Raw genomic sequence first — 6,211 nt, forward strand, 5'->3', positions numbered from 1 at the left:
TTATTTTCTCTATATAATATGTAACATCCCGAAATTATAAGACTTTATAATAATATATAGTTTAAATAAACGAGAAGTTACTTATCTAGAAATGTAGTAACTTGGTTAACTAACATGTCTAAAATTAGCCTACAATGGGGTTAAAATAATAAAAATGGTTATGTTAATAAGTAGAGGGGCCAATATTGTCAAAATGAAACTCAATTTACTAGTTAGTAACAAATAAAAAAAAGAAAAAATAAAACAAACACCCCCAAAAGCTATACTCTGGTCGACCAGAGGAACCCCAGGGGCGACACCACCATTCCAAACCCTAGTTCACAAGAAATCCTACAAATTGAAGGCTTTAATCAGTTAGAAATCGAAATCCAAGCATAGAATCGTGATCACCTTGTCAAGGGGATCCTAAGGTATGTCAATTTAGGTCATTTTGATACAACTTGAATCCTTACATATGAATGAAAATTTATGTTTAGTTTAAATTGGTGGTAGAAATTGTGAAATTTGGGAGTAATATGAAGTTTGGGGGCAAACCCTAGATAAATTCTTGTCCAACCTTTGCATGATGATGATATGGGTATAAAATCACTATGGTGGGTGATTACAAGTTAGATGAACTTGGTAAACACTAGGGTTTAGATTGTTGCCTAGTGTAATTTGAGATTTTTAAATAGTCTCTAGGATTGTTATGCTAATAATATGTGTATGCTATAAGAATTGGGTTAATTGGAATGATGAACTCAAGTTATGAAATTAAATTAGATCATGTAGAAAGTCGACCCGCCAGGTGTTCGATGAAACGCCTAAATTAGGGTCAAAATGTTAAGGGTTTGATAAAACGCAGATTTGAAATGTGTTAATTAAATGATGCATTAAAGCTTAAGAAAGAGCTCTAAACGTGTTGTAAATTGAACTCTTTAGGCAAGGAATCCGGGACGTCAAGCGGACACGCCGGAGGAGACATACGCGGAAAGGGAGTGCTTTAAAGGTAAGTGGCTTTGGTTTCGTTAAATTATGCATATTTGTCGAGTTTAGAAAATAGATGGATTGAATCTTGAAAGACACGTTTGATGCCTTCTAAAGTGGCGTAGTTCACATGAACCTCAAACGGGTCAATATAAAGATTTGGAAAAAGGGGTTTGATTTGTTAAAAGTGATGGTTTCACTAAACAATCAACCGGGTCGAACAATGGTGTAAATAGAAGTGATGATGTCCAATTACTTGGCAAAAATGATACCAAGTGAAAGTGAAATAGAACATGGGGTTGGCAAAGTAATAAGTGTGGTGTTAAGCCCCGGATGTTGGGTGAAAAACGCCTCAAGATTTCTAGTACATGGTAGAAAGTCTGTGTATTAAACTGAGCCAAATATCCAAATGGAGTTTTCGGGAACTAAGTCCGTAAACCAAGATTTTGGTAAAAATAATTATGCAGACACGTCGGTAATTTAAATACGGTCGTGTAGGAAAAAGAATCACTTGAAACGGGCTTACGGATCAAAAGTTATGCCAATTTGTAGTTAGTAATGGGAAATACTTGAAGCTGGGAACTTACAGCACAACAGCAAGCAACATTCTGTGAAAAACAGGGCGTCGCGCGACGCCAAGACTCTACGCGTCACGCGACGCCTCCAGCCCGGAAAAAAATTTATTTTCTTGTTTGTTTGATGCTTGGAACTTGGTTATGCTTATTATATCTTCACTAAAACATATGTTTGATTATGTTTTGACCTTAGGTGACTTGGAACTAATCGGAAGATGGTCGAGCTAGCTTTGGATGAACCGAACACTATCTACAAGCTTCCGCTTTAGTTTAACTCCAATGGTTTTTGTTTTAGACAAATGTAGACAATTAACAATTTAGTTTCCGAATGTTTTAATCTAGTACTAGTTTCGCTAAACGTTTGTTACGTATGAAATCCATGTAAGGAATTTATGTTTTTCTAAGTATGTTTTCACTTAAAAGGGCTTCAAGTGTTTTATAATCTAGTATATTTTAAAGGGTGTTACATAATATAGAATAGAGGTTCCAATGTAAATGCTCTAAATATAGACGTTTACTTTACATTCTTGCTTTTGTATGTTTTTTATGGCTTTTTACAACAAGAAAAAGTTTAAGAAACCAATTAAAAATTAATGATGGAGAAAAGGAAAAGATGATACTTTAGATGTTAAAGTGTTATTTTTATACTTTTATTTGTTATAAATTAAATTTTCCTACCCGGAAAATTTCCGGGTTATAACCTTATTTTTTTTCTATAACAGTAAAAGGGATTTATAGCAAATCAAGTGTTGGATGGTAGCCAACCAGTTGATATCTCTAAGAACCCGTTTGAGTTGTTCTTACACTTAAGTAAGAATCTATTTTTTTTCAAATTAATTTCATGTATATAAAACAGTAATTAACACTTTTGAGCTAATTACTGTTTCGTCCTGTGGTTTGTTAAAAATCACTATTTCAGCCCATTAGTTTAAAATTTGCGATTTCAGTCCGTGTGGTTTCACTTTCGTGACCATTTTCAGTCCCTGTGGTTTCACTTTCGTAACCATTTCAATCCATTTATTCTGTAAGTACAGGGACTGAAATGGTTACGAGGTGGACTGAAATGGTTACGGAAGTGAAACCACAAGGACTGAAATCGCAATTTTTAAACTAATGGACTGAAATAGTAATTTTTGACAAACCACAGGGACGAAAACAGTAATTAACTCTTTTTAATAATCTAGCAATAGAGCTTTAAATTCTAAGTCGTCCTGATTGGAATTGATAATGTCAGAGGATGAATGCGATAGTGGAGTTAAAGAAGACATCATGAAAACATCATGAAGGTTTAGTTGACAAAAACTTAATTTGTAACGAACATTATGTAGATGTACTATTGAGACGTGCTCAACTGTCTCAAAATATTAGGCTTAACAAATCACACTTTAACGCTTCTACGTTTAAATTATTTTATGTGTTTAGTTGGTGTTTAGCTACCAACGAAGCTCGCGAGTTCTTAGGCTAGTGACAGAATAATAGAAAAAAGTTAGTAGAGAGAAACGTTTGAATTTGTATATCAAATATTAAATGAGCTCGGTCGATTTATGATACCTATGCATCATTATTTCTTATAACATAATCTTTTCGACTACCCATGCAAGTCTTGGCAAATATGTCGGTCTTTTCTTTACAACTCATCTATTTTCAAATCATTAAAATGCTAACTATTCCTCATTTAAAAAATTAAAACCGACAGAGGAACTCATTTTAAGCTGTCGGGTTTTATTTTACATTTTCTTAATTTAAAAAAAAAAAGTGGTTCTATTTTTATTTTCAAATAAAGAATAAAATACTTTTTTTTTTATCAAACTTAACATAACAATATGCAATGAAAGAATGTGGTGCTAGCCTATTTGGTAAAAGCATATGCCTCTTGAAAGGTACCGATGTTTATTCTGAAAAAAAAATTAATTTAAGATTATTAGTGTAATAGAGCAGACACAAGTTTTGTCATTAAAAATTAAATAAATAACATAATATGAAATGTAGGTTAGTGTTACGAACCAAATAATATCTCTTATACAAAAACCAACTCGTGTTGGTTAAAACAACTATGATGAACTCGCATCTGTTAAAAATCTAACTTTGACTTGTCTTAAAAAGTATCCGTGTTTGCCTTTAACAAATGTATATAGTTATCTCAAATATTATTGTATCACTATCCTCACTAACGAATACGTGTAAAATCGTACATAAACAAATTAGAATATACTCTAACATCTCGATGTTCTTTTTTCCATAGTTTTACATTATCACTTTCAATTTCTATACCGAATGCCGATATTATAGTTAGTAATAATCAAACTCCCGCCAAAATGCACGGGAATAGTATTATTAGTTATTGATAAATAATAGATAGAGAAATAATAGACTTTTAAACTGTCAAACGAGTAAAACCATTCGGTCTGGTCAACCCACCCGACGGAAACAACTTAGCTTGGTCCTTCCTTCTCTAATATCATACTTAGGGGTTTGGTATAAAACCTTCTTTTTTTAGAACCAGCGGAACCGAACCGAACATAAACATCTAAAAATAGGATGTCTGTTTTATACTTGATTTTTTAACTTTTTTTAAAAGTAAACTTCATTAAAAACACACATCAGACCCAAACAAACAAAATGCCAAACAACAAAACAACACCCCCGATCTAAACGGGCAAAGGGCATACAATTACATCGTATACAACAGGTATTTACACCAATCCACCCAATTAATATATTTACCAGACAATCTATTCTTAGTCCACCCAAAACCTCTCGATTTAACCTCCCCTAAAATATCATGCGAACTTCGTCTAATCTGTTTGTACACCAGTTCATTTCTTCCTTTCCAAATACACCAGCACGAGATTAACACCAATCCTTAGATGAGAGTCTTAGCTTTATTAGTTAGTTGCGTGAACTTATAAATCTTCATAATGTCTTTGAAATTGAATGTATATAACTGAGGCAAGTTGCACCAAACACTTAATTTTTAACTAACCAATGTAGTTTAGTTTGTTAAAAAGAAAAGAAAAAAGAATGTTAAAAAAGAAAATAGGTGTAGTTGAGCTTAGCTGGAAATAGAGGAAGACAGCTGGAGGAAAAGTGTACGGTGAGGGTGGATACGCAGCTGTACTCGTCGCCGTTTCTCATCCTTTTATGTCCACGTGGTCCCCCTTTTTTACTTTTACCAAAAACACCCCCCTTTCCCTTTCTTTTTACCACCACATTATTATTCTATATGCCATTTTTGTCCTTCTTTCTAATTTCAACGACACCAACAACTGTATTTACATTTACACACTTAATAATAAATCATTTTACTAGTAAAAAGATTTGTATATATACCACTTGTGGCATAGTGCTAGAAAGGTTTGGGGGTTTTAATAGATATCTAAGTTTAATTTTTATTTTTTCATTTTAGTGTATTAGACAATGATGGATAGAACACATTGTCCTTGTAGAGGTGCCTTGTTTTGTTTTGAGTCCATTTGTGTTTTTGTTCCACCATGTGTCACGTGTGTTAAGCTCTTGTGGTGACACCACATCTATATCAAGTGGCAGTCGGCGATATGGTTTACCAGGAAATGCCCAAGCCAAATTCTGAAGCCCGCGTGAACCTGGTTAAGATAACATAGTCTGACTGGAGTGGGACAACATACTCTTTATTTTGAAGAGTGTAATAGCCTAATACAAGAAAGTCGTCATTTTAAAATTTTGTTTATCAAACACTGGGGTTGGTGACCCAATAACAAAAAGAACCACTACTAGCGGTCTAGCTAAGGCTTGTTTTTTTTTTTTTGAACGGCAAATTTGGATCACTGACGGACCACTGGAGTATCATCGTGCCACCAGCAGAACCACCCGATCATATCCATCTCCACTAGGCATAATGCCTATACACCAATTCAGGAGGAAACCCAATAAATATGGGAAAACCCCCTTTTGTGAGAATCGAACTCAGGAGCTATTGGTCCAAAGTTTTATCTCACCACCAAGATACCACTAGGCTATAAAGCCATGGGTAGCGTCTAAGGCTTGTATCACGGTTTCAAGTCCCATATAAGTGACATGATTAGTAAAATTCATTGTTTTTTTGACTAAATTATTTATCAAATACATGACTAGAATGTATTGGAAATATCATCTAATACAAACATACTTCACTTTTTTATAAATAATATATTGAGGCTTTGGCTCAATGGTGAAAGGAAAATCCCCTTCGTGTTTGAATAGGTGAAGATTAGGTATTCAGACCGTTTAATATATATATATATAGAGAGAGAAAGAAAGAGATAAAGAGAGAGAAAGTGTAATGTACAATAGGGTTTATCATACGCTCGTACACCATTGTGAAATCGCATGTTATAAAAAAAAAACATGTTGGAAATCGCATGTTGTTTTTTGATGAAATCGCATGTTGGCATGGTCGTAGAAATCGTTAGTCGCTAGTCGGTCGATGGGGTGGGGACTAGCGATTAATTGGGAATTAATCGGATATAATCGGGATTAATTGCAATTAATCGGAAATTAATCGAGATTAATCAGTGATTAATCGGGGATTAATCGGTACCTAGTCGGGATTTTTACAACCATGCATGTTGGTATATAAAACAATTTCGCATGTTGGTTTTTCAGCACAAATCGCATGTTCAAGAGTGAATTCGCACCAGATCGTACGGCTTGGA

At 34.0% G+C, this 6,211-nt stretch overlaps 1 long non-coding RNA gene across 1 annotated transcript; it reads left to right on the top strand.

Annotated features, from left to right (window-relative positions):
- Window positions 1-254: 254 nt before the first annotated feature.
- LOC110902908 lies at window positions 255-1,945 on the top strand. The gene is made up of 3 exons (XR_002571515.2): window positions 255-410; window positions 922-988; window positions 1,735-1,945. It is a non-coding gene; the product is annotated as an uncharacterized LOC110902908 (long non-coding RNA).
- The last annotated feature ends 4,266 nt before the right edge of the window (window positions 1,946-6,211 follow it).

Source organism: Helianthus annuus, chromosome 13 (assembly GCF_002127325.2).
Source record: "Helianthus annuus cultivar XRQ/B chromosome 13, HanXRQr2.0-SUNRISE, whole genome shotgun sequence".
Classification (NCBI taxonomy): Eukaryota; Viridiplantae; Streptophyta; class Magnoliopsida; order Asterales; family Asteraceae; genus Helianthus; species Helianthus annuus.